We start from the raw sequence: 9,812 nt of genomic DNA, 5'->3' as shown, positions 1-9,812 counted from the left end.
CTGATGTTTTCAGCAGGCCTCACTATCCATTGCAGGGTCTTGCAATATGATGTGTTGAATTCCTCTACCAGATGATGATGCAGCTAGTCAGGACATGCCTGATGGTGCTTGGGTAGAATGAGGTGAGAACCAAGCTGCCAGCAATAACCACGCCCTAAAAAATGAATAAATTAAATAAGAAGGCAGGTGGAATGCATTAAAATAGTCAGCCTAAGCTAATTGGCCGAACCCCCTTCCCATTTTCACATATATAGAACAGTAAAATGTCCTAAGGGATATCACACAGACTACATCAAAGATTGGCCCAAAGATGACGTCAAACTGGAGCTGATTGCCATACGCACAAGTATGTATACACACAGATGCAGTGAAACACTTGCATCGGCATCATGGGAACATAGCATTATCTGAGCAGCACTCACGTGAACATTGAAAAGTGTTTTACAAGAAAGAGCACAATTAGAAAATAAGATGTCCATTTTAGTGCAAGTGGTCAAAAGGAGGCACAGGCAGTTTATCAAAAGGACAGTTTCTGGAGGGCACACTTTTTCTAATTAGTAAGATGATCAACAATTTTCAAGCAATCAGACCAACTCTGACTCTGGGGAACCTGTGTGTGTGTGTGTGTGAGCAGATATTTGCTTTGGCACATGGTGTGCCTGATCTACGGATTTGTTTCGTGCTGTAAACAGGCACTCGTCTTTCTGAATTTTCTTTCCCTCTCCTTTTGGGATGTCCCAAAACTCGTTGCAAGCAGTGAATTACTGCCAAACTGTGGACACTGATGTAATGTTGGAATTTCATCAGCAAAGTTGTGCATAGTAAGCTCTCACAAGAAAATGAGATAATAACTAAATAATGAAGACTGAAACTTGTATTTTCTAGAAATCTGAAATAAAAGCAGAAAATGGCTGCAACGTTCTGATAGTCTTCAAAGGTTCAGACGTTCATTTATTGCCGAAGTATACAACTCTGAAGTTCTCCTCCCGGTAGCACGATCTTCAAGATGCAAATGCCCCCCTCCCTGCACAAAAAGCAAGCAAAAGCAGAACAGGCACATTGACCCCCAAATCCTCCTCCCTGCACAAAAATACTAGATAGGTGGGGCAAGAAATACAGAACATAAAAAAAACGATAAGAGTGAAAAAAGTCCATGGTCCAAGTCCACATCCAAAACTCAGAAAACCTGGGCATCACTCTCTGGGCACAGCATCAGGCTGTCCCCTCTCCGGTAGCAGAGCGATTAAAAGACAGGGAGCTGGCACTCACCCTCCACAGTCACCTTGATGTTTCAATCTCCCTCGATACTTTAATCGGCGAAGAATGGAAGCTTCAGTCGGTGAAATGGAGTTGAAAGTCCCAGAGACTGCCCACCCACGAGGTTTGTGACCACTGCCTCAGCCTCCCGGAACCGTCTCGGAGACGGCAGAGCACTGGAACACCCAAACAGCAAATCACAGGCTCCAACACAGTTCCAGGATCATATCCAAGAGAGAAAAAAGCATAAAAGCTGTGAAATACATGGTTTCATGATCTATCCAGAAGATGTTGGCCGAAGGAGCATTGTACACAGGTGCCACCTTGACTGGAAGATCAGACTGAAACTTTTGTTTTTGCCTTTACTCCTGCTGCTTGACCTGCTGAGTGTTTCCAGCTCTTTCTGCTCTTAATCGTTGGAGAATGGTGAATTTTGGCGGCGGACCTGAAGGATTCCCTTCCTGCTGTCCATGGAATTTTTAACATGCGCTGGGAGGAGCGGATAGTTTAAAGTCTCTCTTGACAGTGTGATTTGCATTGAAGTGTCGGCCTGGGATTGTACACTCAGCAGCCACGTCGTTTGTGCGCCTGTATGCCTGCTCGTTAATGCAGGTTCTCATCAGCCAATCATGTGACAGCAACTCAATACATAAAAGCATGCAGACAGGGTCAGGGGTTCAGTTATTGTTCAGATCAAACATCGGAATGGGGGGAAGAAATACGATCTAAGTGACTTCGACCATGGACTGGTTTTTGGTGCCAGATGGGGTGGTTTGAGTATCTCAGAAACTGCTGATCCCCTGGGATTTTCAAGCATAACAGTCTCCAGAGTTTATAGAGAATGGTGCGAGAAAGGAAAAACATCCAGTGAGCAGCGGATCAGTAGGAGAAACATCTTGTCAGAGGAGAATGGCCAGACTGGTTCGAGCTGACAGGAAGGTGACTAACTCAAATAACCACACGTTACAATGTTGTTCTGCGGTAGATCATCTCTGAACGCACATGTCGAACCTTTAAGTGGATGGCTACAGCAGCAGAAGTTCCACAAATGTACTCAACGGACACATAATTAGGTACAGGACATACCGTGCCTAATAAAGTGGCAGCTGAGCGCGCGTCCCACTTTCTGTCCTGTTACTTCCCTCCCCCATTCTCGCCGTGTGGGGTTGGGGGATTCGGTGATGGCATGTATCTCTGTTTTTCACCACAGGTCACACACATGAAACACTCTGGGTTCCTCGGCTGCTTAAGAGGAGGGAAGCCCTGCCAAATGTGTGAGATTGAGGCGTGAGCTCCACCGCCCCCCCCTGCCCCAGCACCCCCTGTTTGTGTGGATGCTGTGTAATTCACTACCCTGTTACAAACTAATGCCATGAAATAACAGACAGTGCACTGCATACAAATAAAGGAATTTTATTTATGAAAAACAGAAAGGAAAGGGCCCATTGTAATTAAACAGTCAAACTTGCACAAGTTGGAGCTCATCTTGAACTTCTCTGTCACTCACGCATTGGCCCCTCGGTCAACGTGAAAGCACACGCCACCTTCGTTCGCAATCCATTTCAAACGACGGGTCTCCCACCGGATCGTACGCTATGACCGGGTCTCCCCAGCGTCTTCTCTCTTCGTCTCCTGACGAACAAAAGCCCAAGACCAACCTTATTGTCCCTCACCAGGAAAAACCCCTCGCTAATTGGATGGCACACATTCCACATCATCCCTTCCCAAACAAGCTGAGAGCAGAACAGACTGCTCTTACAGAGTTGCTAAATGAAATGCCTGCAGCAGAACAGTGAAGATGTGAACCAGGGCACTGCACACAGAATTGAATTGCAGGAAGGCAGAGTCCGCACTCTCTCCCTTTTCCAGTAAACCAGCTGCATTGGCGACTGCCCAGGATTGGGTTTCTCCCTTGATATGTGAACCAAGTCCAGAATGAGGGGGCTGGGAAAAATAATCAAGTCCTGCTCACAGTGCACACATCACATTCGAAGTTCATCTGAAGCAAAAACGAAACTGTTTTTCAAACTGGCTGAAACTACCTGGTTTGCTCAAAAACGGAGACACAATATTTCTTGTCTGTTGATGTTTCTTCTAGCAGACTGCTACATACCACAGAATCCAAACTAAGTAGTCAGTGACTTCTGCTGAACTTCATATCAGCATGAAATTGTACAAGTGGTTGACGCATTCCTGGCTCCCATCTGCTTCATCTTCTGTACGGGTCGTAACTACGAAGTTCAAAATCAAAGTTCCCAGTCTAGTTTATTGTCAAATGCACAAGTCCTTGCAATAAAAAGCTTAACTTGCGGCAGCATTACAGGCAGAGAGATCACATAAGCAGGTTGAGAGGGAAATTAAGTCAGCCGAGATTGAATGGCGGAGCAGACTAGATGGTTCAAATGGCCTAATTCTGCCCCAGTCTCTTGGTCTAATAACAGAATGCAGAATGAAGTTACAGAGAAAGGGCAGTGACTGGGAGCGGATGCTGGAGGCTGGTTCATCACAGCTGGTCTGCCTGGAGGAGGCACAAATAGTGAGAGGTGGAGATGCCACTAACTCAAAAGCTGCTCCTGCAGGCTGTTGATTAAGATCAAAGCATTACGCAGTGCATTGAGGTAGAAGCAAAGCACTGCATAATAAAGTGGAAAAGCTTCTGAAAGAGTGGAGTGCAAGTAAATGATAAAGTGCAAGATCATAATGAGGTCAAGAGTCCATCATATTCTACAAGAGGTCTGTTCAACGGTCTGATAACAGTGGGAGGAAGGCTCTCCTTGCTTTCAGTCTTTTGCGTAGTATCCGGGGTGGGTTATGCTGGCTGCTTTACTGAGGCAGTGAGACGCAGTCCACGGAGGGGAGGTTGGTTTTCCAGGATGTGCCGAGCTGTGTCCATATCTCACCGCAGTTTCCTGCAGTCACGTGTAGAGCAGTTGTTCTGTATCCAGACAGGATGATTTCTATGGTGGAACAACTCAAGTCAGGCACCTTCTGTGGTATTAAGGGGAATTGTCTGGTGATAGCAAGAGAGAAATTGGAGTCATGGAGAATAACAGCAGAGAAACAGGCCTTTCAGCCCATCCAGTGCATGGCAGACCAGGTGGAGAACATTTTTGGTTGATGACATTTCACCAGAACTGGAAGAATATTGCCACTCAATTTGTCGGTTTAATTGATTTTTCTTTACCAATTCATCATAACCCAGAAGGGAGGTGATCAAAGATGAGGGAACATTTTAATTTTTAAGGGCTATTAACTTGGCCAACTTGGAGAGACGTAATTTGTCCTGTAATAAACCTCTGCAGGAATGCTGTGTGCACAGTGTGATGGATTATTGTTAAGGGAAGCTGATAGGTAAGCATAGAAAGAAATGTTTCCTCTGGTTGGGGAGTCTGGGATTTCGAGAGCAGAGTCTGAAGTTTGAACCAGGCCTTTGAGGAGAAATGATGGGCAACAATTCAGCACAGTGGGTGGAGGGAACTTGGAACATTATTCCATAAATAGGATGTCTCGTTCAATTAGTGTTGACATCAAGTCTAAGATCTTTATACCCTGAAGACCTTGGAGGTGGGGGGAAAGGTAAATTGTGGAGCCTCGGGCTACTACTTCACTGGCGTTTATAACAATGTTTAGATTTCTGCAAAGTAGTTTCATTTCAGAGAAAATTCCAGCATTCATTTTAACCAAGTTTGTCCTTATAATGTGGGAAAGAGGGTGTGTCACTGCATCCTTGTGAGATGCAGTTTTGAAGATAAGAATTGTGCCAGAGGTCCCTTCTTTTAAAAAAAAGCTTGTGTGTGTGAGGGAGAGCAATTTCCATCCTTGGGTAGGTGTTGGAAGTTGACTGTTTGGCTGATAAACCCCTAATGCTTCGCTGATGGTTCCTGTCAGTTCCAGCTGAGACTTCTAGGCTAGGCTCAATTCGTTATTCTCTCCAGAACCTTGTGACTGCAGAATAATTTGCTGCCAGATCCTTCAGTTCAGGACTTGGGGGATAAAGCCTTGCCAAAATCACATGCCAAGTTACAAATCAGAAAATGAATCCATTCCGGCACACCCAGTCCCTGATTATCATTCCAAGTCAGGCATGGGGCCAGCTAGCTATGGGTTTCATTCCCACTGCACTGTGTCGTTATTTCAGTGGATGGGGTGGAGATATTTCAGATGAGGTATTAAACTGAAGGCTTATCTAATTCCTTGGCCTGATACGAAAGATCCTCTGGTACTCAAAATCAACTTTAATATCACTAGTGTATGTCAGGAAATGTGTTGTCTTGCAGCAGCATTACAATCCAATACATAAAAATAAACTATAAATTACGATAAGGAACATGTATGTAATGAAATTAAAGAGGTAGTGCAAAAATAATGAGGTAGTTTTGATGAGTTCATTGTCCATTCGGAAATCTGATGGCAGAGGGGAAGAAATCGTGTTTAAAATGTTGAGTGTGTGTCTTCAGGCTCCTGTACCACCTCCTTGATGGTAGCAGTGAGAAGAGAGCATGCCCTGGGTGATGAGGGTCCTTAATGATGGATGCCACCTTTTAGAGGCATCACCTTTCTGAAGGCCTCCTCGATGCTGGGGCGGTTAGTGCCCACGATGATTCTCCTTTGCAGAGCAGTGCTGATCTTTCCAGCCTGGCAGACATCAAGCCCCATCATTAAAAACCCATGTTGAGCTGGTTATTGCAGTGATGTGTGTGAGAGCTGGCTGTGCACAACTTGGCTGCCAAGTTTCACTACATTGGGATGGTGTAAAGAAAAGCTTTATGGTGAGAGAGAGAGAGAGAGAGAGAGAGAGAGAAAGGCTTCCTGAGATAAAACAGAAACTTTTTACCTTTAAGATGGTTCCATATGAAGCCTTGGAGTCGGTTTTTTCTCTGTGACTTTGCTTCCAATGTATGGGTCTCGACCCGAAGCATTGACTGTTTATTAATTTCCATATACGCGGCCTGACCTTCTGAGTTCCTCCAGCATTGTGTGTGTGTTGTTTTTAATATCTTGTGAGTCTGCTGGAACAGTTGACACAGTGATGTAGTTGTTTACTCTTTCAGGCTTGAATAATTCCCAGCAGGTCTCCGGTAATATGTAGCAGATTTCAAGTTGTGTCATAGTTTTTCTTCAAAAGATGGATTTTATTCATGATTTTTTAAATAATCATGGAAAGAAAGCATCAAAAAATAAAGCTTTGCATTTATGTCGACACATTTAGCAGTGTAAACTTGAAAAAGGAAGAAAGGGACAAACAAACGTAGCACCATTGCCCTTAACATGGCTCCCAGAGGTGATACTCCTTTGATGCCTTGAGTGCCTTGCCCCCATCTTGGTCCCTCCGTGCGCAATACTGGAAGGAGCGGAATTTGGTCACTGAATTACAGGAAGGATATTAATAAGGTTGAAAGAGTGCAAAGAAGGTTTACAAAGATGTTGCCGGGACTTGAGAAACTGAGTTACAGAGAAAGGTTGAATAGGTTAGGACTTTATTCCCTGGAGCGTGGAAGAATGAGAGGAGATTTGACAGAGGTATATAAAATTATGATGGATATAGATAGAGTGAATGCAAGCAGGCTTTTTCCACTGAGGCTAGGGAAGAAAAAAAACCAGAGGACATGGGTTAAGGGTGAAGGGGGAAAAGTTTAAAGGGAACATTGTTGGGGGGCTTCTTCACACAGAGAGTGGTGGGAGTGTGGAATGAGCTGCCAGATGAAGTGGTAAATGCGGGCTCACTTTTAACATTTAAGAAAGACTTGGACAGGTACATGGATGAGAGGTATATGGAGGGATATGGTCCAGGTGCAGGTCAGTGGAACTAGGCAGAAAAATGGTTTGGCACAGCCAAGAAGGGCCAAAAGGCTTGTTTCTGTGCTGTAATGTTCTATAGCTGTGGTCCTTCCCGCACAGAGCCTTGGCATTGGCTAAAATTGTAACCTACTCTACAACAAAGATTACAGGTTATAAAACACTGGCAGAGTCTTCATTGTAGACTTTTTTCACATTACTTCAGGAGACAAAAGAGACTCTGCAGATTATGCACATCTTGAGTAACATGTACAATATGTTGGAGGAACCCAACAGGTCAGGCAGTCGACATTTCGGTCTCTGCCTGAAATATCGACTGTTCATCTCCTCTCATAGATGCTGTCTGACCTGCTGAGTTCCTCTGACATTTCGTGCTTCTTGTGTTACTCCAGGAATGGATTGTATTTATGGGGAGAGTTTGGACAGGCTAGGCTTGTCTTCACTGGAGGGAAGGGAAGCTGGAGGGGCGCGTGGGGTGGGTAGTGACCTGATCAAAGTATCTAAGAGTATGGGAGACTTAATTAAGGGGGGGGGGGGTAGAAAGAATGTTTTCCCCTTGGGTAGGGAAACAAGAGGGCATAGTTTTAAGGCGGGAGGAAGGGTCTTTAAAAGGGATCTGAGGGGTAATTATTTGCAGAGAGTGGTTATTGCTACCAGAGGAAGTGGTGGAATTAGATGCAGTCACTATATTTAAGAATCATTTGGACATAAATAAGCAAGGTGTAGAAGGTTGCAGTCCTAATGCAGGCAAATGAGATAAGAATAGACGTGCAGAAGGTCAGCATCGATGTGGTGGGTCGAAGGGCCTGTTTCTGTGCTGTATGACTCCGTGATTCCATGAAGAGTAGTCACAATTGCAAATCTGGAGATGCAGCAGCCATCTTGTGCACAACAAGCTACCACAAACAGCAGGGTTTTGGTGGTGTTGGCTGAGGGTCAAGAGTGGGCCAGGACACCGGGGGGGGGGGATTCTAATCAGATTCTGTCATGGGATCCTTCTTTTCTGCGTGTGCATCCAGGGGCTGAGATTAACATTACACCTTCGATGTGTCATCTGGGGGATGGTGGCACGGTAGCATAGTGGTTAGCACAACGCTCTACGGTACCAGCGACCAGGTTGAATTCTGGCCGCTGTCTGAAAGGGGTTTGCACGCTCTCGCTGCGACCGTGTGGGTTTCCTCCAGTTGCTCCGGTTTCCTCCCACAGTCCAAAGGTGTACAGGTAAGTAGGTTAATCAGTCATTGTAAATTGTCAAGTGATTAAGCTAGGGTTAAATTGGGAGATTGCTGGGTAGCATGGCTCGGAGGGCTGGATGGGCCTATTTGGCACTGTCTCTCAATCAATAAACAAATCGGCCTCGCTCTCTAAGTTTGAAAACAAAGCCTCGGATGCCATTCATTACAGCACTGCTGCAGTAGGGTTACAATGCCAAAGTCAAAATTGAGTTCATTGTTATATGCACAGGTGCAATGTGAAACACCTGCAGCATTAGACACAAAATTCAGAAGGAAAACACATGATTATATAATTCCATCATCCAAAACATTGACATATAACATGAAAAGATGCGGTTCTGACTGCGACCCTTGTGGAACGCCACTTGTCATCGGCAGCCAGTCAGAAAAGGCCCACTGTGGAGTGGCTCTTTCTACTTCCCAGTCCTCCAGAACCATTCCAATAACGAAACCCAATTTCCCTTGGGATCAATAAAGTATGTCTGTCTGTCTGTCTGTCGAATCTAGTGATTCTTGAAAGATAGCCACTGATGCCTCCACAGTCTCCTCAGCTACCTCTTTCAGAACACTGGGGTGGAGTTCATCTAGTCCTGGTGACTTATCTACCTTTGGCCCTTTCAGCTTCCCAAGCACCCTCTTCTTGGTAGCAACAACAGCATTTTTCCCCCCGCCACTCTCAAATTTCTGCAATACTTCTAGAGTTTTCCACGGTGAAGACTGACGCAGAATAAAGATTGTTCGCCATTTCTTTGTCTCTATTACTAGCTCTCCACTGTCTTTTTCTAGTGGTCCAACATCCACACTTGCCTCTCTTTTATTCTTTATACTGTATATCTGAATAAACTCTTCTATATTGCTGACTGGCTCAGGAACCGAATAGTTGAAGGGAAGTGGCGCTGTTCTTGAGCCTGGTGGTGTGGGGTTTCTGGTTTCTGTACTTCCCTCCTGATCGTAGCTGAAGGAAAACGGCATAGCTTGGATAGTGGGGATCTTTGCTCGTGAATGTTGCCCTCCCTCAATACTGACATGTCAGCTAGATTTTTGTTGTCAAGTCTCAAGCCTACAGCCTTCGTGCCTGAGGTTCAGAACAGTTCAAAATGTCAGCTCATCCACCCCATTCTCAAGGAGAGACAGGGATGGGCAATAAATGCCGGCATTGGCAGCAATACCACATAGAATGAGAGAATGGAGCAAAGTTTTTCTGAAAGCCTTGCTGTTTCATTATCTAATTAGGTTTAAAATCTATTTAACCAAAGTATGTCTCTTCATAACATGCACACGCATGTTTTCCAAAGCCTGATGTTATAATCTGTGGGAACTGGAGAATATTTATATGCAGATATGTGCTGCTGATCTGTTTTTATAAGTATTGTATCACAGAATTTATAATTAATTTGACTTGGGAGAAGCTGAATGGTGGGGGGAAGAACTGAAATAGATACTGTGCAAAGCCTTAGGCACTGTGTGTGTGTGTGTGTGTGTGTGTGTGTGTGTGTGTGTGTGTGTGTGTGTGTGTGTGTGTGT

General features: G+C 44.8%; 1 long non-coding RNA gene across 1 annotated transcript; it reads right to left on the bottom strand.

Moving 5' to 3' along the window:
* Window positions 1-2,654: 2,654 nt before the first annotated feature.
* On the bottom strand, window positions 2,655-6,217 carry LOC140715979 (uncharacterized). Its single transcript, XR_012096229.1, has 2 exons — window positions 6,092-6,217; window positions 2,655-2,889 (listed from the first exon to the last, which is right to left on the bottom strand). It is a non-coding gene; the product is annotated as an uncharacterized lncRNA (long non-coding RNA).
* Window positions 6,218-9,812: the final 3,595 nt, after the last annotated feature.

Source organism: Hemitrygon akajei, chromosome 2, assembly GCF_048418815.1.
Source record: "Hemitrygon akajei chromosome 2, sHemAka1.3, whole genome shotgun sequence".
Lineage (NCBI taxonomy): Eukaryota > Metazoa > Chordata > Chondrichthyes > Myliobatiformes > Dasyatidae > Hemitrygon > Hemitrygon akajei.
The sequence above is the reverse complement of the archived record's forward strand: the minus strand, read 5'-3'. Positions and strand labels throughout refer to the sequence as shown.